Source organism: Cydia splendana, chromosome 1 (genome assembly GCF_910591565.1).
Source record: "Cydia splendana chromosome 1, ilCydSple1.2, whole genome shotgun sequence".
NCBI lineage: Eukaryota > Metazoa > Arthropoda > Insecta > Lepidoptera > Tortricidae > Cydia > Cydia splendana.
In genome coordinates, this window is record NC_085960.1 from 18,319,608 (window position 1) to 18,342,418 (window position 22,811).

At 34.7% G+C, this 22,811-nt stretch overlaps 1 protein-coding gene across 1 annotated transcript in view; it reads right to left on the bottom strand.

The window, feature by feature from the left end:
• Positions 1-22,811, bottom strand: part of LOC134791987 (gamma-aminobutyric acid type B receptor subunit 2) — a 226,464-nt gene that overhangs the window by 189,962 nt on the left and 13,691 nt on the right. The window contains exon 2 of the mRNA XM_063763096.1: positions 1,466-1,498. The gene's annotated coding sequence lies outside the window, so the exon portion shown is untranslated. The remainder of the gene's footprint in view (positions 1-1,465; positions 1,499-22,811) is intronic.

Sequence of the window (22,811 nt, forward strand, 5' to 3'; positions counted from 1 at the left end):
AAATTTTGAGTTTTTTGCTCATGTTGCCTAATAATTGACTATTTTAGTGATGATTTCGATTGATTAAATATTTTATAATGTTCATTAAAATTTGATTTGTAATGCTTTACAATTAGTATTTTCTTCGCGTTGGTGTGGTGAAAAATGTTGTGTTTCACTCGGAAGTAAAGTTTGTTTAACACCCGTGCCTTGAAACCCTCGCAACGCTCAAAATTCCACTTTTCAGACCTAACGCTACGCTCGTATCACGATTAGTAGGAGGGGTTAACCAACAATAATTTTACCCCCTTGTAAAACATTTAACTAAGTAAGTACATATTAATACTTATTTTATGAACGGGTCCTTGACATATTAAATAAATAAAAATAAACGATGCACATCCCTGATGAACCGGGTACAGCTAGGCCAGCCCACCCCACTCTGCGTTCAATAGCCGAGCGGTTTGGCTGTCCGTATTTGAGGCATTGTGATGATTTGCAGGTCTCTAAACTTACTCCTCACTATTAAGGTAGGTAGGTACTTCTAGAAACATTGTCCTAGTAATAGTAAGTACATACTAACCATAAATATGAGACTGATAGTTACTTGAAATAAATGATATTTATTTATTTCATTTCTTTTCTGATCGAATCGGTCGATTTGATAATCCCGTCTGGACTGGCCTTTAGGACTATCAAGAGTTGGAATTTAGAATGGAATCTAAACTAAACTAGGCTATGGAGTGAAGAGATAGGAGGAGCCTGACCGACTCTTGTTGGTATGGAACCCAAGGGACGTCACTTCCCATTCCGTCAAAATTATTCTTCATTTATTATAATGTGACTTACTTTTCCCTTTAAGCTGTGGCAATTCCAAGGAAAACGCAAAACGAAAAATTCCAAGTTTAATCCGATTTCGCTACGTATTATTCTGCCTTTGTCACGTTCTGGATATCGGCGCTTTGACAGCAGCTTTGGAAGCATATTCACATCGAATTTTAATTAAAATTTCATTTGTAGATATTAGTCTTCTTCTTCCTCGCGTTATCCCGGCATTTTTGCCACGGCTCATAGGAGCCTGGGGTCCGCTTGACAACTAATCCCATGATTTGACGTAGGCACTAGTTTTTACGAAAGCGACTGCCATCTGCCCTTCCAACCCAGAGAGGAAACTAGGCCTTATTGGGATTAGTCCGGTTTCCTCACGATGTTTTCCTTCACCGAAAAGCGACTGACTGAGCGTTCATTTGTAGATAGTATATTAAAATTATATTCCTAAGACTTAAATATAATAAAACTATTATATCAATGAAACGATGACTCGAATTGATTATAATTTATATCCCGAGATAAAATAGTCACACATTTCAAGTCCCTTTTTAGCACTCGTGGTCAGGGAGTAGACAAACGCAAGATTTGTACGATCATAAATGATCCTACGAAATATAACCCATCCCTGCTAAATAACAAAGTAAAGTTTACTCACGTCCGAAATCCATTTGCCTTTCGTGATCGCCAACTGAAATAGAATTATTCGAATTCAGGTTTAATTGTTACTGCTCTGTAGGTATAGTATAACACTGTACTGTGTTATCAATTAGCAGTATACGGATCTAATCGGCTTAGGCGTGCTACTGAAATCGCTTGCATCGCGCAGGTGAGCCAATAATTAATGTTAACCAGTGTATGTATTCGTGTTCTCCAAAGAATACCTAGTTTTTATAGGACTTGACATCATAGTTGCATTAGTGTTGCTGACCCTGGCTCGGCAAGCAATGAGATTATACGGCTAGCAGTCGTACTGTTTACTAACTAAGGTCAATACTTACTGAAAGGTAATACATAATTGTAAATTTTGGGTCATGGAGATGATTTAAGGTTCCGACACACAGGCGCGAGGTAGTAACTAATTCGTTGCGAGTGTTACGACTGTATTTACCTATGCGACCGGTAGGTTTTTAAGTGTGTAGGTATTGTTATTTTGACGACCTGTCTGGCCTAGTAAGTACTGATCATGCCTATGAAGCCGATGGTCATTGGTTCGATTCCCGGTAAGGGAATTTATTTGTGTTATGAGCACAGATATGTTTCTGAGTCATGGGTGTTTTCAATGTAGGTATATATCGTTGTCTAAGCAGTTTAAGCACCCACAACACAAGCCTTCTTGAGACTTAGTTAATTTTGTGTAAGAATGTCCAATATTTATTTATTATTTATAAAGACTTCTACATATATTAGGTTTTTCAAAATATTTTTCAGCTGACTGAAGTCCTTATTAATTTATCTTCAAGATTGTGAAGTAGGTTTTATGGTAAAAGTCATCTAATCCACCTTAAATCTTAAATGCACTAAGGTAATTTAAGATGCATCTTTTTAATTATTTTTTTGTGTTAACATTATATTTATAGCTAATCTGATTCTTTGCAACGCTCTCAAGAGCTTATTTGCACAGAAGTATTTATAAGTACCTACCTACGTGTATCAAAGTTCAGCCATGCAATATGCATGAGCATCATGAGCGCGATATAATCGACTTCCAATAAGTGGGCTCAAAGCTATCTAATCCCGACAGCGTGCCATAATCGACGGGCATTTTAGCCATACTAGTAATAACGATCAATGCAAACTGTCTAGTAAGCTTAGTATGCTTGTCTCAGAATAACATTTGCGATGTTCATTTTATGATTTATGATGGTAAATAAACTGGGTAAGGATAGGGATACGGATACATAAGGATAATTTCTATAGAAGCACTAGCATGCTTGCGTGGCGCCTGGCGAACTTGCTCCACTCTACACTTTCCTATTTAAAATGGGATCGTAATCGTACATACAGGAGCCGTTTTATATAAAATTGTACCTACAGACACTTTTTGCATTTGATTTATTAAATATTTTGTTTTTGTTTAAAGAAACGTCACTTTTGAGTACTTTTGACACTGATTTGATTTTTGACGTATCTTAAAGTGCGAATAAGGCTAACTGTCTAAACGAGTAACTTAACTCGTAGAGCGCCTCTCGCTCGTACCAGTAGGTGTCAGCGGCACGGGCAAGTGATGACAAAATGAGATCAATTGGACATGATTTTGTAAGCTCGAATCGGCCTCTAGTAAACTCATTTTTTGCTGCAAGCTTTGCTGTGTTTACAATGCATACATAATTAGTGTTATTTAACTAACCCATAAAGAATACCAAGAAATAATGGTTCCATTTAAAAATATACGAGGCGTTTGCGCTTATTATTATGCAAATGTCATATTATGTCCACGATGCCTCCTTGCTAATAAATTAAAATTGTTAGAAGAGATGTCTGTCTCTTTTAATATTACCTATTTATATAATTTCCCTAATAAAATAAACAATTAATAAGGATGTTTTCTAAATTTTTATTGAAATCTTACTAATATTGTAGTAATGAGTAGGTACCTATCTAAGTAGGTAGGTACCTATATTAAGTTGACGCTATTATTTTTTAATCTTATGTTTTTTTTATACGAACATTAGGACTGCTGTATTATTCTTGTTCTCATTCGAATTGCATTATGGAAGTCCTTATAACGGATCTCAGACTAAGAAAACCTGTTCTGAAATTCGGGGGCAAAAATAAATCACCGTGCAATGTAAGCCTACCATTGTGGAAGCAGAAGCACTATAAACTCAAGTACTATTGAGTGGACAAACCCACGGAGCGTAGTTTCGCTGGGTTGCGAACAAATTTCAATATTTCAGCTCGTTGGTACTTGCCATCAAATTCGGAAAACCAATATCATTAATTTTAGGTATCGTGTTTTAAGTGGTTTTCGGTAAAAATACCTAAGATTTTGTCATAACTAAGACAACAATAAACATCACAGTGCTCTCAATATTTACGAGTAGGTAGGTATCACTTTAACTGAATAATGCGGCCGAATACGAACATTGGAAAACTTGCCGAAAACCGCGTAAAATGGGGTGAGTAGGGATTACGAGAGCAGTTGGGTTATGAATGGGGTGAGGAGGGATGACAGAGGGGTGAGTCTGTTTTTACAGGCTACTGCTACGTAAATTATATATTCTAATAACAAATCAAGCTATTATAATGTTCATAATCCCAAAGTGTCGATCCAACAATTTTCAAAACTCACCTTTATAGTAGGAAATCTCTCCTCACCCCTACTACGGGGTGAGCTGGGATTTCCTACTATTTCGTATTTATCTTTAAAGTTATGAAATGGAACTACATAAAATCATAAAAAAAACTAAAATGCAAACGACCGGACATTTACTAATGTATAAAAATCAGTTTACCACATGTAAAAATAAAGTTTTATCCAGGTTTGAATGTCAGTTTTGTCCCTACTCACCCCATTTTACGGTACCTAAATGATCGAATATTCGGCCCATCTCTAGTAAAAACCTAATTTCCCGAAACAAGCAGCTCAGCCTAAGTGTTTGTTCTTCATCTCGGAATACCTATCTGAATAAAGCGGTCGCAGTTACGACCCAATACGTGACGTGGGGCGACCATCCGTCCCGACTGCATCCCTATATTACATTCCGAACAGATCATTGTGACAAGCTTGAGATACATTGTTAGATCGTTTTCCGACGCTTGGCCAGTTTTATCGGTCCTTAAGGCCTGCGCAAACCGGCGGAGCGCAGCGCAGATCACTTTAAAATTATCAATGTGTTTTCTTCCCTATTTCGATTACCTTCAGGTATAAATTTAAATGCTTTGAGGCCGACCTCGGAGCATCACGGAGGATTGTTACTCCGCGGCATCGAGGAGCACGCTAGAGGATACCGCGGCGGTAGGTGCCGGCATGCCGCGACATCCCCCGGCATGCGCCGAGGCCTCCCGAGTGCGCCGTAGTAGCGCCGGGACGACGGGGGAGAACTCGTGCACACTAGTCACTAATCCCTTGTGATAGAGTACAGGCGGCGGCATGCCGCGGCATCCCCCGGCCTGCGCCGAAGTGCTCCATGGTGCGCCGGCCGCCAGCGCTCGGGCTGGCGGGCGCTCGCGGTATCGCGGGGGATTTTACCTCGCCGGTGTGCGCTGCGCCGCGTAAATCCTCCTCGGTGATGTGCGCTGCGCTCCGCCGGTTTGACTGGCCTTTATTGGCATTTTTGTTCGAAGAATAATATTTTAGAATTGTTGTATATTACTTACTCTAAAATATTTAAGCTTCATAGGTAATCGACTCAAAAAGAAAAAAACGTTATAAGTTTATTATTAAGAGAAACTACGATAAATAGCGAAATTATTTCTGACCATGTAATGCATTTTTTATGGCATAAAGTCAGTAAAGATAAAGATAAAAAGTAGTTTATTCAAGTAGGCATATTACAATGCGCTTATGAACGTCAAATAAAGCTATACCGGCTCCACCCGTACACCTCTGCCTCGAGAAGATTTATATCCCCCCTCAATTGGAGGAGGCTATCCCAATACGGGACCGGCAACAAACTCGGCGGGACACATCTTTTCAAAACATTATTACATCTTATAATTAACATGCATTACGAGTAAATAAGAAAAATACAATTTAAATTACTATAGAATTCATGCAATTATACTCAGTAAGTATATAACTTTATATAAATATGATAAAAAAACATATATGTACATGAAATCATACAAATACGTAGCTCTTTCAGAAAACATATCTAATTCTTACAAAAGTAAAAGAAAATAAAGTCAATAAAAGAAATGAGAATACATATTATATGAATCTGACTGATTGTCATGAAATGCCTTCATAAAATTTGATGTGCTTTCTTATCTGAGCTGAGTCACCTATAACTCTACACATAATACAATGCTTTTAATTGCTACTTGTTTTTATTACAGTTTCTGGTTTGGACCATGCATGTTTGTCTGTCAAGTAGTCCTCGACTCTGTAATAAGCCTTCAACATCGATGACTTTTTTAGGTAATTCTTAAGAGCTGGAAAGGGTAATCTTAAAGCATCCTCAGGTAACTTGTTATAAAAATGAATGCATTGCCCAACGAATGACTTTTGTACTTTACGAACACGAAAGTTTTTGATAGCAAGCGTATTTTTATTTCTAGTATTTCTCAGTAATAAATACACTTTACACATAAAGTACATTTGAATGTATGTATGTAAAACATGGTGAGTCTAAAATAGTAAGTGCCAGTAGTTTATTAGTAAATCGGTATTTATCCCGTTTTATCAGAATGCACGAAATATGTATTTATACAATAATAGAAGTATTATTGTAATTTGTAATACAGTTGCGGGCCAGGGCTTAAAGAAAAAAGTCCTCAGGAAGAAAAAAGTAATACGTTTATCCTATCTCGAGCGCGTTGTGGGAGCTATTTGAATATTCATTTTATTTTACTGTTTTTTCAATAAAATAAAATTGCCGTACAGTCTGATAAAGTCAGGCCAGACGACGCTTGTTCCACGAGTAATTAAAGTAAAATAACCACATGAAATTTAAAAAAAATGTCTGCTGTTTGATACCAATAAGTAGTACGAAAAAAATTAAAGAAACATTAGGCTCCTACTTAACTTCTCTTCTTCCTCGCGTTATCCCGGCATTTTTGTCACGGCTCATGAGAGCCTGGGGTCCGCTTGACAACTAATCGGAATTGGCGTAGACACTAGTTTTTACGAAACCGACTGCCATCTGACCTTCCAACCCAGAGGGTAAACTAGGCCTTATCGCGATTAGTCCGGTTTCCTCACGATGTTTTCCTTCACCGAAAAGCGAATGGTAAATATCAAATGATACTTCATATATATTCAAGTTTCTAAAAACTGATGCTAAATTTAATGTGTAGTTACTCGAGCGTCGTAGAGACCTATTGGAATAGAAAGATTAGAGGATCTGTGTGGTGGATATATCAAACTAATTATGCCCAAACCGTGAAAGCGAATATCATGTAAATAAGATAGAGATTATTAATACACACAATCTTCCATTTTCCTTAGAGTACAGAAACGTACAAACACTAAACGTAACAGGATTTAAGCTCGTCGCCCTTGGGGCGAGGGGAATATAAACGAAATAATTAGCGAGGTAATACAGTTACCGGCGAAGATATAGCCTTGTCCTAAACGGGAAAGCTTTTATCTAAGTCTTTTCCTAATTCGCGACGACAGCGCGTCAATAGCGGCGTTGATGGGTTTGTAATGTGACACAACCATAATTTAAGCGTTACCCTTACCCTATTTCATATATGCTATCGCTACCCTATTTCATATGCGATCGTCAAGCTTTTTCGTATTAAATGTTATTATGATTTTATCCTAAATATTTTGTTTTATATAAACGCTAAGCTAAATATTGACGAATAATATTATGACTTTTGAATTATACATCCAATCTCCCATAGTCTAATAAAACATGGTATTCTATTCCCAGAGTGACACAGGCCTACGTCACAATAACATGGCCGCTATATATAGCGCTATCGCATATTATCATATAGCGCTGTCGCATGATGACGTAGGCTTGTGTCAGTTAGGTGACCTAGAAAAGAAGGAAGAAGAAGGGAATGGAGTACCAGGCGGAGTATATTATTATACCATGCAATCTCCATGAGAATTAAAAATATATATAATAACCAACGCGCGCCTAGCTTGGTTTTAGAAAATACTTCAGCCTACCCACCGCCTACAGGCAAATAGCACGAGTGCCTCATTTGAACGCTGGTCACGGTCGTCACGGATGAGTCGGGTTATATGCTTTGTATTTTTTATTCTTGCACTTTTATTTAAATTTTATCTTAATTTGTTATGATAGGTCTAGCGGATAATCCATGAATAGGTAACAATGAGACATTTTGTTTTATGGCGGCCTGTGCTTGTCAAGATTATAATATTGTGCATTATTTGATCATGATTGTCACATGATATTATTCAGTGAAATTTCCACGTACTAAAATAATTAATAACTCTGCATAGGTACCCACAGTGCGAACCGCAGTTATATTAACATCAGATTTTATTTGGCTTCAGGAAGGCGATTTGAACTTTATACTTAACAAAATTTTAAAGCTCGAATCGCCCTCTAGATAAAAATACATAGAACAATGCGAACACACCTTAAACATAATTTTCTATTCCCGAAAAGCGAAAAACATGCAATATTTATAGCGGAAATGTTGCTTGGTTAGAGGTATCATTAATCACTCTGTCACGCCGACAAGCCACGTTAGGGCTTACGGGAAACAGCCTAACGTTAACAAATGCCACGTGACGATGGCAACCACTTTGCGGTTACATGCATGAAAAATTCCCTTTTAACTGTGTTATTACATATGACCTTAATCTTATACCTCGTGCAGTGGACACATTGCCATGACATTAGAAATATAAGTAACACTAATATGTTTAGGTGGGGTAAAAGAGACTATGAGGCATGAGAAACTCTTGTAGGGAAAATAAATAGTTGGAGATACTTAAAATATTAAAAACGAAATTAAATGATAATACCAAAAATAAAACTAATGCATAAATAAAATTCACTTAAAAATACTTACGTAGAAAGACCTCATACGGTTTTTCTTAACCTGAGCAAAATAAATTATGTTTCTCTTACCCCACCCGAAATTATACTATTTATATTTCGCCACTTAATTATTGTTATTGTGTTTTATGTATGTTACCTACCGGTCATACATAGACGCGGCATGGGTTATTCCTCAACCCAGAAAAAAGCGCAAGTCATCATTTATTGGGTAATGTAAATTAATCACCAAAGTACATTTATAATTTTCCATTAAGTTGCATAATTATAATGTAAATTAAAGATAATGTAAATTTGTTTTCACGCTTTACTACCCTCAAGGGGTGCGCTGAGCCGTGATCGAGTAATCCCTCCCTGGTGTTTATTGGCCCAAATTTCCCTATTCACTTTATTAGTCGGATAAAAAGGGTTGGATGGCACATTACAAATGGTTAAAAAGGAACTTTATGTGGTTAATAAAGATGTGTAGAATACGGTCAACGGGTGAATAGACAACTATAAGGTCCATATAATGTATTATGTAAACACACTTGTTACGCGTAGGTATATTATGTTACGTAATACGTATGTAGGTACATTTGTACAATATAGTTTGTTTTGTTATTGTTTGTTATTTGAACCACAACACTGGTTACGTAGGTGTAAATAAACCGTTGACTTGGAGAATATAAACCTAATATTTATTATAATAATAAAGAGCCCATACTCAACGACTTGCATTGTCACAGAGACAAGGGATGATGACACATGTTGAATTATTTAACAAAATCTAGTTAAATAGATAGCAAATAAGCAATAAATCACAATAATGTAGATATTAAAATAATATATGGAAATAATACAAAAATACAGGACTTGGAAGTTTCTAAATTTTAGTTTTTTCTTAACTTCCAAAAAGGAAACAAGTAGGGATACCATTAGATAGATAGATAATATTTATTTCTGATTGAAAATTTACATGTTATTCTACCTTAAAAATAGCAGAAATTCACAAAAGATCGTCAAGTGTATACAAACAAAATTTAAAGAATAATAAAAATAATTGTAAATTGTGAATCAATGATGTCAAAAATAAAATAAAATAGAAATCAAATTAAAATGTCGTCAAACTTAACTAAAATCTAAAACTATTTTGTATTAATACTAGGGCTTTCCTAGGTCATATAATGTCAAATTCCATAAATAAAATAAAATGTCAACAATCAATACAAAAAAAAAAACAATATAAAATAAAAAACAATAATTTCAATTTAATGCTATTTGATTTGGGCTATTAATTAAAAGGCACATAGCGATTTATAAGAGTTGGAATTTATTATCGCAATATTGTAAGGCAAGGTGTGCTCCTATTCATAGCTACCAAGGTACTAAAGCCCAAGCGAAGTCCTTAAGATTAGGAACTATGGGCTGTTGTTTTTTATTCAATAGTTTACATGTGTGAAAGAGAAAGTATAACAATATACTTGTATGAGGGAGATAGATTTAGTTTTGTTAATTCCAACACGCCCCCTCAAAAATAAATCTATATTTAAAATCTTTATACAAAACAATAACAACATAACAACACCACCTGCCTTTTTCTGGGAAACATCATGGCCAACATTTGTTCGAAGGTAAGGGAAACCCAGTAAAACCTTACCAGCCATATCAACTTAGGTAATTCAAAAATACAATCCAACTTATTTTAAAATGCCTACCTATATGGTACCATAGCTAAGAATTAAGTACATTCAACACATATGCATATGCAGTTTTATATAATTGAATCGATTGATCAGATCGATTTAGCTTAACTCTATGTTAACACATATATATTATAATAATAACACATGTTACAGTTACATGTCTTTAAAGTCTTACATGTACGTACACAAGTTAATGTTACATCCAAGGACCGGAAAACCCCTCTTTACGCTTAATCCTATCCATTCGGTAACCCAATCGATTCGGTTACCGTATCATTCGGTAACCCTATCATACTGTTACCTGATTGTAATGGTAAGCTTATTGAAACGGTAACCTTAACCTTTAACCGAGTTAATCTCAAAACCCCATCGCGATAGGGTTTTTGTTAGGGGTTTTTAACAGGTTTTTATTCGGTTATGGTAACCTTTATTATCGGTTGCTTATACGTTTGCAAAATCCGTATTTAGTGATGTGCCGTCAGTAAAATATTAAAAAAATAGTTGTTTTATTAATTGTTAACTTTCTTAATTTTGTTTTTTTTACTTTTTTGTTTATTTATTTACTATAATTCATTTATTTCATTAATGTTATTTATTTTATTAATAATATTTATTTTATTAATAATATTTATTTTATTAATGTTATTTATTTTATCAATGATATTCATTTTATTAATGTAATTTATTTTATTAATAATATTCATTTTATTAATGTTATTTATATGATTAATATTATTTATTTATTTTTATTTATTTTAAATATTTTGTTTATTGTGTTTATTTCGTTCATTTCGTTCATTTCATTCATTTCATGTATTGTTTAGTATGTGGTTTCAGTGACAGAGTTATTCATACTGCGACCTGCGACTTTCTGCATTATATTCAATTAGAATGTTATTCTGAATTAAGTTAACTTTTGTAGTACAATGTATATAATTTGTAAAATAAATTTTACTCCTCTTTTCAATGGTCGGATTGATTTGAATTTTTTTTAGCGTAAAAGTTGTGATTGTGATAGATAGGTAGGTACATTTTTTTTAGGAGCTTTCGAAACGGTGATGATAATTTGATAATGAAGCTACATAAAAAGTAAACTGCGAAATTATAATTATGATGGTTCAATGTATATTCCTTTGCCAATTAAGTATGTATTTTGTTTATTATTCTTATCAGCCTTGAGGTCTTACGTATGCTATCTCTTTCACACATACGGAAAGTGAATGAGATAGCAAATTACAGCAGGTAAGAAAAGAGTCCTACGCTTATCACTAGATTTGCAGAAAGTCGCAGATCGCAGCATGAATTATTGTATTGTATTATTTGGCGTGTTTCCACTTGAGACCGTCATTTATTACTCATTGGCAATAACAATAAGATTTAGTCGTGGCGTGGTGAATTTTTTGACAGCATTTGTGATTTGAGACACGTGCGGTAGGCGGTGTGTGAAACGATATTAATACCTATTGATTTCCGTCTAATAATGAATGCAAATTTTAAATATCAGCTGAACTTTTAAAAACACAATGAGTCTCGATAGTAACTCGCACACTGAAACTACATACTAATGCCTATTCCCATCTGTGCCCGGCGGAGAGAAATAGGAATACACCATATCGAGCTATTCCTTATCATACCTTTAAAAACACCTTTTTTAGGGTTCCGTACCCAAAGGGTAAAAACGGGATCCTATTACTAAGACTCGGCTGTCCGTCTGTCTGTCACTAGGCTGTATCTCATGAACCGTGATAGCTAGGCAGTTGACATTTTCACAGATTATGTATTGCTGTTGCCGCTATTACAACAAATACTAAAAACAGAATATTATAAATATATAAGTTGGGCTCCCATACAACAAACGTGATTTCTTTGCTGTTTTTTGCGCAATGGTACAGAACCCTTCCTGCGCGAGTCTGACTCGCACTTGGCCGGTATTTTATTTTTTACATTAAATTAGGCACAGTGAGCCATTGAAGTGTTTCGCTATCCACCATCCGGTCAGATCAGCTCAATTGTACCTGTACTATATGCCTAAGTTAACATATTAACAGTAACTATACGTTACTGTCTGCAACATAAATATGCGACGCACGTAATTGTATAAATAGCATGTAAGCAATAATAGCCTATAAATATGTTATGTTTAGATTTACTTGCTCTCTCTATACTTGGATACCGAGAATATAACACATCTTCGGTAATGTCTCGTTTCACTTGATCTCCATTCGACCCTCCAACTACCAACTCATCAGATGGCGACCCATACCAGAAGAGGACCAGGAAAGCGAAGTCCACCACAGCGCATCGCATAGCAAAATGAGGATAGAAGTCAAGACAAGAAGATCACCCTAATGAAGATTCAAGTTGAAGAACCTATTTTTCAAGAAAGAAACTTCCTGCGCATTTTCAAGAAAGAACCTTCCTATTAAAACAGAACCCTCCCACACATTTTGAAAACGAAAGAGAAGAAAGAAAAAGATGACCAAGGGGAAAAACTCAAATTAAGAAAAAACGAAGAAAGAAGAAAGAAGAGCGTTGTCCAGGGTTATCCCGGCTCGCAATTCAAGAGGTGTCCAGGGTTATCCCGGCCCATATCAAGAGGTGTCCAGGGTTATCCCGGCCCATGCTCGAGGGAGTCCAGGGTTAGCCCGGCCCGTCATCGTCGTCGGAGCAGAGGCAGCCACATGCAGCGTCAGCGAGTGCCACATGGAGGTGCCAGCTCGCCAGCAGCGTCACGCGACCGCCCAGCCAGCGCGGAATGCAGCGTCGACATAACCTACTTACGGGGGTACATTGCCCGCTACTAATGTAAGTTAGATATAACTTTATCATTATGTTTTAATTGTTTCGTCGCGATATATAGGAAATGTTAGGTATCCTAATTTTAGGCGTTGTATGTTGTTAACCGTAGCCGCAAATTTATTATGCTATCTGAGTTAGTGTCCATTCGTGAAAGGTTAAATAAATTAAGAGAAGATATTGTAAAGTTAGGTCCAGAGAGGCGACGGAAAGAAATAGGTAGAAAGAAACTAGACGAATCAAACGAATTATATAATCGCGCGGCGGATATTGTGTCTCAGTTACAGAAGCAAACGGAAAAATATAAAATTTCAGAATTAGAGTTAGCTAATAAGCATATAAACGATATTGCCGACACTTACAGTAGGATAAAGATAGCATTAAATTATTTTGATACAGAATCTCAAACAGACGGAAAAATGGCTAAGCCCAGTTTTGACGTCAAGACGGCCATCGCCTTGTTGCCCGTCATGACGGGGCAGGAGGATACCACTAAACAATTAATAGACGGTATTCTAATGTACAGTTGCATTATTAATAGCGAAACTCAACAGGTTTTAATAGACTTCGTCCTAAAAACAAGACTTTCATCTAGCGCTAAGCTCAGATTAAAGACGTCATATAGTAGTTTAAATAATACGTATGTCCATAATATACCTCCGCGATGCGAAGTTATGACTCACATTACGTCACAACTGGTAGACGACTGTGTAGTACTAGCCCAGGAAATGCAAGCAGGCGTTTTTGTAGCAGGTGTCATTTCAAGACCAGACAAAGGTCAAATACCCGTACGGATATTGAATACGACTGATAAGCCAGTTACTTTAGATTTATCAAAGCTGAAGGTAAACCGATTATGTAATTTTGATATTTGCAATTTTGACACAGGGAAAATTAGCGTCAATAGGGTAAAAACCTTATTAGATCTTTTAAATTTACACACTTATTTAAACAAAGAGGAACAATTAAGTATAGAACAAATTTGTGCAAAATACGCAGATGTTTTTCATCTGCCAGGCGACAAGCTTACCACAACAAACTTGCTGGAGCACAAAATTAACTTAAAAGAAAATGCAAGCCCAGTATACGTAAAACCTTACAGGATACCACATGCCTTACGCAAAGAACTTCAAACGCAGATCCAAGATATGCTAGATAACGACATAATAGAAGAGACTACTTCCGAGTGGTACAGCCCAGTTTTGCTTGTTCCTAAAAAGAGTGATAAGTTAGGAGAAAAGAAATGGAGATTGGTTGTCGACTACAGGCAACTAAATAATAGAATACAGGACGATAAATTCCCATTGCCCAACATAACAGAAATATTAGATTCCCTAGCAGGTAGCATATATTTTTCAAAGCTCGATCTTTCCCAAGGTTATTACCAACTAGCTTTAGACAAGGAATCCCGGAAATACACCGCGTTTACTACCGATAAGATGTATTCAATGAAGAGATCTCCCATGGGACTCCGAACAAGCGGTAGTGTTTTCTCAAGACCTTCTCAAGTTATGACCATAGCCATGTCCGGATTAAATTACAAACAATGTTTCATATATTTAGACGATTGCATTGTCATAGGTAAATCCATAACGTTACATAACCATAACCTCACTCAAGTTTTAGAACGTTTGAGGAGCGCGAATCTTAAACTAAATCCATTAAAATGCGAATTTTTACGTAAAGAGATAATGTATTTAGGGCACAAAATAACTTCAAAGGGAGTAGAGCCCGACCCAGCGAAAGTAGATGCATTAACCAAATACCCAAGACCAACGAATACAGACGAGGTCAAAAGATTCGTAGCATTTGCCAATTACTATAGACGGTTTATTCCAAATTTCGCGAACATAGCTTATCCTTTAAACCAGCTTTCCAAGAAAAACGCAGTTTTTAACTGGTCTACAGAGTGTGAAGTAGCATTTTTAAAATTAAAAAATATTCTTACGAGTCCACAAGTTTTAGACTATCCAGATTTTTCAGAAAATAACATTTTTACGCTACATACAGATGCATCAAAAATAGGATTAGGTGCAGTACTATCAAATTCCAACGGAAAAGTAGTCGCGTACGCAAGTCGAAATCTTAAGCCAGCCGAGACGCGATACCCAATCATAGATTTGGAATTACTTGCCATAGTTTGGTCGACAAGACATTTTAGACCCTATCTCTTTGGGAAAAGGTTTAAAATTGTCACCGACCATAAGCCATTGATTTATCTTTTTGGAATGACTGATCCCTCGAGTAGATTAACCAAATTTAGGTTGTATTTAGAAGAATTCAATTTTGATATTGAGTACATTCCGGGGCGAAACAATGCAGCTGCAGACGCATTGAGTCGTTTACCGATGAATAGTGAAGATTTAAAAAATATTAGAACACACGTTGTATCAGTCATGACCAGAGCTCAAACACGGAAACTGCGCGCGCAACAAACTTGCGATCAAGGTGACTTAGCGACAGATGTACCCGCAAACGATAGGCTTGATCAACCTAGAGTTGTGGAAATCATCAAAGCACCAAAAAATTGTATTGAACTCATATTAAGTTCCGATTACAAATTAAGTAAGACATGTCAAAATAAAATAATGAGTAGTAAAGGAAATGTTGAGTACGTACCAAGCGAATCATGCATATATCTAACATCCCGATCGTTATCTACCGTAGGCGTGTTAGCGAGGGAATTAGAAGAATTTTGCAAGAAGCAACGCATAAATGAAGTTATAATAATAAAAAATAAACAAAATGCGCAAGAAATAAACGAATTTTTAGCTAGCTACAAATGTGATATTCCTAGGATCCTAGTAACGAAAGGTGTCACGAAAGTATACGATAAAGAGGAAATAAGAGTTATTTTAAACGATTTCCATCTATTACCCACCAGTGGCCACGCGGGGGTTAATAGAATGCTCAATAATATTAAACGTCATTACTTCTGGCCAAGAATGAGCCACGATGTATACGAATACGTAAAGAAATGTGCACATTGTCAACACAACAAACACACTAATAAATACACTAAGGAGCCAATGGTGATAACTACAACGCCAAGTTCATCCTTCGAAAGAGTTTCTTTAGACATTCTAGGACCTTTAGAAATAGACAATTTTAACTATAAGTACGTATTAACAATTCAGTGTGAACTGACTAAGTTCGTCGAAGCATATCCTTTAGAGAGGAAAGACACTGAGTCTGTAAGTAAAGCATTTGTAAATAATTTTATTTTAAGATATGGCGTACCAAGCGACGTTATAACGGATCAAGGTACCGAATTTATATCTAGTGTTTTTAGCGATATTTGTAGATTATTAGGTATCAATAAGCTACACTCGACTGCTTATCACCACGAAACTATAGGAGCACTCGAGAACACGCACAAGAACCTAGGAGCTTACCTTAGGATACAATGTAGTAATAACCGCACAGACTGGAGTACCTGGTTAAGCTATTGGTGTTTTTCGTATAATACCACCGTACATACCGAGACGCAATATACGCCATTCGAATTAGTTTTCGGCAAACACTGTCGTTTACCGAATAATTTAATTTCTTTTGTCGACCCTCTCTATAATTATGATAGTTATCCTAAAGAATTTAAGTATAGGTTACAAAGAGCTCAGTCAGAAGCTAGAAATAATTTAATGTCTAGTAAAGTCAATAGAAAATTAATGTATGATAAGAAAATGAATTCTGTACAATATAAACCAGGAGACTTAATACTTTTAAAAAACCAAGTAGGCGATAAATTAGACTCTATTTATAATGGACCTTACAAGGTCATAGAAGATATGTCACCAAATGTTAAGATATTAAAAAATAAACAGGTTTATATAACTCATAAAAATAACACTAAGATGTATTTTGAAACTAAGTAATAACTAGCAACTATTATATTATATTATAATTTAAAAAAAAATGTAAATGCAACTGCGTGTGTCACATTTTTTTTTCTTCCTTTGTGGGGGTGAAGAGTAACTTTCCAGGGAGGTGTACTATATGCCTAAGTTAACATATTAACAGTAACTATACGTTACTGTCTGCAACATAAATATGCGACGCACGTAATTGTATAAATAGCATGTAAGCAATAATAGCCTATAAATATGTTATGTTTAGATTTACTTGCTCTCTCTATACTTGGATACCGAGAATATAACACATCTTCGGTAATGTCTCGTTTCACTTGATCTCCATTCGACCCTCCAACTACCAACTCATCAGATACCTGATGATTTAGTTATCACATTAAAAGCAATACGGGTATCGACCAATACAAAGACTATGCGGCAGTAAATTAAAGTAATAAAATTAGGTATAAATTAGACAAGAAACTACTATTATTTACTTCTATCTATACGGCACCCAGACTGAATTTTAATCCAGGAATATTATTAAGAATATAAAATCATGATTACATTTACTTGATTAAGAATGAGATTATTCTTATTAAATTTGTTCACATACGTTTATTATTTCCGATCAAAATTATTGGAATAATTTTGACGGAAATAAAATCAACATGATTTTATTCTTAGGAATTCTTATTCAAATAATGATTTTTTATTATTATTTTTTTTATTATTTATTTATTTATAAATATGTATCTAAATATTTACTAAGTATGTATCTATTTAATTTTATCAAAATTATTTCACCTAGGTACCAATGTTACAGATACTCAATAAATATAATGAATTCTGGTATTAATGAAAGATTTGAAATATTAAAATAAGGTTATCACTGCTATAGATAATATATATATTTTCTGCTCGCTGCATTAAGCAAAACAAGGTAAATTACGACTTTTAGCTGACACAACTCACCGCATCTGAAAACGTTTAAAAGTAGTTGCTTATTATAAAATAAGCCCATAATAACTACCTATTATGTCATTTGTCAACAATGGTTAAATATCTACCACACTACCACAATCCGCTAACGCATGTATCTTTATCACAAAGTGATTTTTTTAATCACTCTATCTAAAGATAAACTATACCTACCAGTAAAATTACTAGTTAGGTTAAAATATTTCCTTAAATCAGTCTTTACTCTGTAGGTACATACCAAGTTTGAACCCGAAAATAGAAAAATAATATCTAAGTAGCATTAAAAATATAACTAAATAATAGCAGATATTGCTAGGATAGGATGGTGTTTACTTGCAGCAAGCCCTTTTCTAAAAATTCTAAACTAGAATTGCTCCGAAATGAACAAAAACAATAAGAACACACAGGTATAAAGATAAACAAAGGAATGGCCGCGCTGCGGCTGTCGCTCCAAAGTAATACTGTAATCGCTCAATAATGTTTTAAATTTTAGCTTAAGGACTCAAAGTACAATATTGTTTGAATTGACAATAAGCGAAGTTACCGACAAAAAAACATGTTTGTGCTGGAGACTTAATAGACCGCCCATGCCAACCACGGTTATTCAATAATAAGTTCAATTTAAGTGTGCGTAAAGATTACAATCGTTTGAACTGGTTCAAAACCTTATTATGAGGTAACTGAATCGACTGGGTTTTTATTTCGGTTACCGGTAACCGAGGTTAACTCGATCTGATACGGTTACCGAATCAAAGCGTTACCTTATCAGACGGTTACCGTTATGGTAGGGGTTTTTATAACCACTTTTAAAATAACCTTATGAAAAACCCCGGTTAAGGTAACCGGTTCCGGTCCCTGGTTACATCTCTTTGAAGTCTTAACATTAACATTTTGTAAGCTCGCATTATTTCATACTATGTTTCATACAATATTCATACACATATTATTTCATAATAAAATGCACTTATTTGTAGCTATTACAGCTTACATTATTTACAATTTGCACACATTAAATAGTATCACATTCCCATATTACTAAGTGAAATACATGGAGTTCAATTAGTTATCCAGTTTACAAATGTATGTGTTACCTCTGACAGTTTTATATAAATTAAGACCAATCTGTTTATAAGTGTAAAGTAACAACCAAATCTATAATTCAATTTAAAAATAAATATAAACCTGTGACGTTACACTTTATCACTTTGCTAACCCATAATTAACGAAAACCACTTCATACAAGTTTTAAGTTGCCACGCTCGCTATACAAGTGTTCAGTTCACTTAAGATTACTTTGTTCGTGAATAATAACTTGACATTCTTTAGCATAATGAAACTTATCGCCTTGTTTACATTAGTTTAAGTTTGACTGAGAACACCCCACACTTCATTTCTACAAAGTGTCTATGTTTTTTTATAATTGAAACTCTTTGCATTATTTTACTTCACATTCCAAATCCAATGATTTTCATTTAGTTCCGTTAGTTTGTAAAATGCCTCAACGATAATTCTATATTCAATTTTTGCCATTTGATATAATGTTCGTAATTGATTAACTCTTTATAATAGAATGTCATTTATTTATATCTATAGTTAAAAACAAAATATGTATCTTTAAACTATGTACTTTATTCCCACGCAAAGTAATATATTGTTTGGTGTGCATTTAAGACATTTATGTAATGTTTTAAGTTCCTTATTTTTTAAATGAAATGAACATTTATATGACAAAGGCTATTTAGAAGTAATTAAGTCAGTAAATTTAATCTCATGAAGTTAAAGTAGTTACCTAAATGAAGAAAATCCAAAAGATGAACTATAAACAGCTAGGTACACTAAGTAATAAATCATCTCATGAAATATTTCAATATTTTTTTAATTTTTAATTAGCAAACCAACGTAGTTTTCGAGTGATAAATAGGTAATAAAAACTAGAGTCATCGCAGATCATTCATGTGCGTTGTTAATCTTTTATAAAAAAAATAAACCAATTTAACTGGCAACATTTGTGTATAATAATATGTCTGCAGGTACGTTATCTTCAAGATTTGCATACCATTTCCAACTTTATTTGAATTCGATAAAGTTGAAATTTGAAAAATTCAATTTTATGATATTATTGAATTTTTCCGACTAATAATGTAGGAGGTGCCTACAAGAATTTTGTGATGAAACATCGCAATATTCAGTTTGATTTTATTAGAATATTCTCGAATATTAGTTTAAATGACTGTTAAAAAGTAAAGTAGGTACAATTGACGTCGGGTATTTACATCATAAATTTAATTTTGACCAATAATCTTATAGAATCACATTTCAACATAACATACACACTTACATAGGCAACTGGATTACAACACATTTAGATGATAAGAGAGACTTTAGTTAATGCTTTGCAAATCAATGACTTAATAGAAGTCCTAGTGCCAATGTTTTCCGCAAACAAATATAATTATGTTTAGTTTAATTTATGTACCTAACTAAAAACTTACATGGTTTAATTTAAATAGATTGAGCTTACATGGCTTATATTTGTAGTCCGTACTGTTTATTTAATTATCTCAGGCACAATTTTTATTTTATTTTATCAACGGCACAAATGGTCTATCGACTCTTAGACGTTTCAAGTAAAATAAGAAAGTTTGGCCAAAACGATTTTAATTTCTAATCTTGTATTGAAAGCAGTTTGTTCCTCAAACAGATTTGATATTCCAGGTGAGTGAACCTGATTATTGTAAAAAGTTTGCTAGTTTATTGCTCTGGATACATTGCCTGTCATCATTTTATAATACATTCAGATACACATTTCAAATGGATAACTCACAAACTTAAAAAACACACTCAGACTTAATTTTGCTTAAACCAGGGAAAATAATCCTGACATTATTTTTTTATTTAACACCCGAAAGTCCGTACCGTAGACATGTAGTCTACCTAGACTTTTCGTAAAAAAACCCGAAAGTCATTAACCGCAGACAAGTAGTCTGCCTAGACTTTTCGGAAAACACCCGAATGTCAGTAACCGCAGACAAATAGTCTGCCTAGACTTTTCGGAAAACTCCCGCTAGTCAATAACCGTAGATTCACATGGCCGATATAACCAACTTTTCAGAAAATCTCTGAAAGTCATTACTGGACTCTGACTGTCACAAATTACACTATCTATCACTTTTCTCACACCTTTGCCATTTAATCATTTGGTTCACAACCAATTAATGTCTATATCTTATTACAAAATACAGAACAAAAAAACTCGAGCATTTTTCAAAGGTGTATTACAATCATACCAGTGCTTTAGTGAGATTTCCTTTATACATACGAATCAGTTAACAATCTCACTCAAGAACGACTATTCAATCATAAATTGACAAACAACATCAAAGTGTTATTTCGTTCTTACATCATTAAAACCGCTTAAAGGCAACAGCACTGCCAAGCGATAGTTTTTTATTATTACTTATAAATATTTTCAATTTTTATTACGTATCTCATCTCAATTTGTAGATACTTTTGACAATTTGATATCATAAAAACAAAGTTAAATTTATCGTCGGCAAAAAAAACTTAATTATAAGCTTTCAAGTATCGAGCACACCAATGCGCCTATTCAACAAAAAAAATGTGTTTTGCCTTTAAAGAGTCAAACGAGCTACATTTGATCACACACTTGTGAAACAAAAAATCTTTTACTTAACAGTTGTTCTAATGCTTAACTTTGTTATTATTTTATAGCATTAGGTTCGATGTGTACATTTTGACTTGACCGATGTACTAATGCTTGTGTAGTTATATTTGTTAGCATTAGTTTTAACTTATTAGTATTATATACTTGTGTTGTGACTCAAAACAAAATACTGACACAAATGAATACCTCGTAATTAATTTTAAATGATACTTTTATCAATTAACTCAAGCAATGCTATGTACAAAGGGAATGAAAAAATGGTAGTAACATAACCATTTAACCATACGTACCACACCTTACACTTACTGATAATGTGTAAGTCAATGCCATCTTTGGATATTCGCCGACATGAATGTCATCATATTGATTAAGATGCTGTCATTACAATTTGCTGATTAGTTTGATTGACAGCAAACTTTTAGTGTCGGCGTGAGTGCTACGTGACTATCATCCAGACGGATGGATGATAGTCACGTAGCACTCACGCCGACCAATTTAATTATTACAGTTGTCTCTCGCTGTTACTATTTCGTCGCATATGTTGAGGGTTGCATAGTTAACGCTCTTATCTGGTCATGACGATATTCCTTACTCCTTTCCAGTTAATGGAACAATTCTTTTCTTGAACATTGACATTGCTATTCGAACTCGTACTGTGATCCAATCACGTCTTCTTTTGTTGATATTTTTATGATATAGGAGGCAAACGAGCAGACTAGACGCTAAGCGGTAGCTCATGGTAAGCGTTTACCGTCGCTTATAGATATCCGCAATACTTAAGGGGTTGTATGTAAGTGCGTGCGTTACCGGAATTTAAGGTGGGAGTACGCTCTTCTCTTGAAAGTTTGAAGATCGTATTGGTCCGAAAATGCCGCAGTCGACAGTTAATACCTATTTTATGAGACGTAACGTGAGTCACTATGAATTATATTTATGACGTTTCTTGTGTAAATGTACCTTATCCGGGTATGGAGGTATGCATATTCCAGTAATCTGCTGTTATCAGTTAGCACACTAATTCGTCGAAAACTTGAACATGTTGAGTAAAATTCTCCTCTTCCGATTATAAATTAATAATTTGACTCTTTAAAACTAGCGGCGTCGCAATTTTTCAGATTCACTTCCTGTTTGGAAGTGTCCTTTTTCATCAAATGCAAAGGAAAACGTTTAGATCGCTTTTTAAATTTCGAATGCGTAACTCCGCACACAGTACGTATCACCACTAAAGGGTTCATGTTCCATTTTATATTTTAATCGTTCACATTCACATAAATAACACTTATATAGTCCACGAGCCACGAATCTCACTACACTATTTACAAAAGTCTAATTAAATGTGTCTGGGCCCATAACC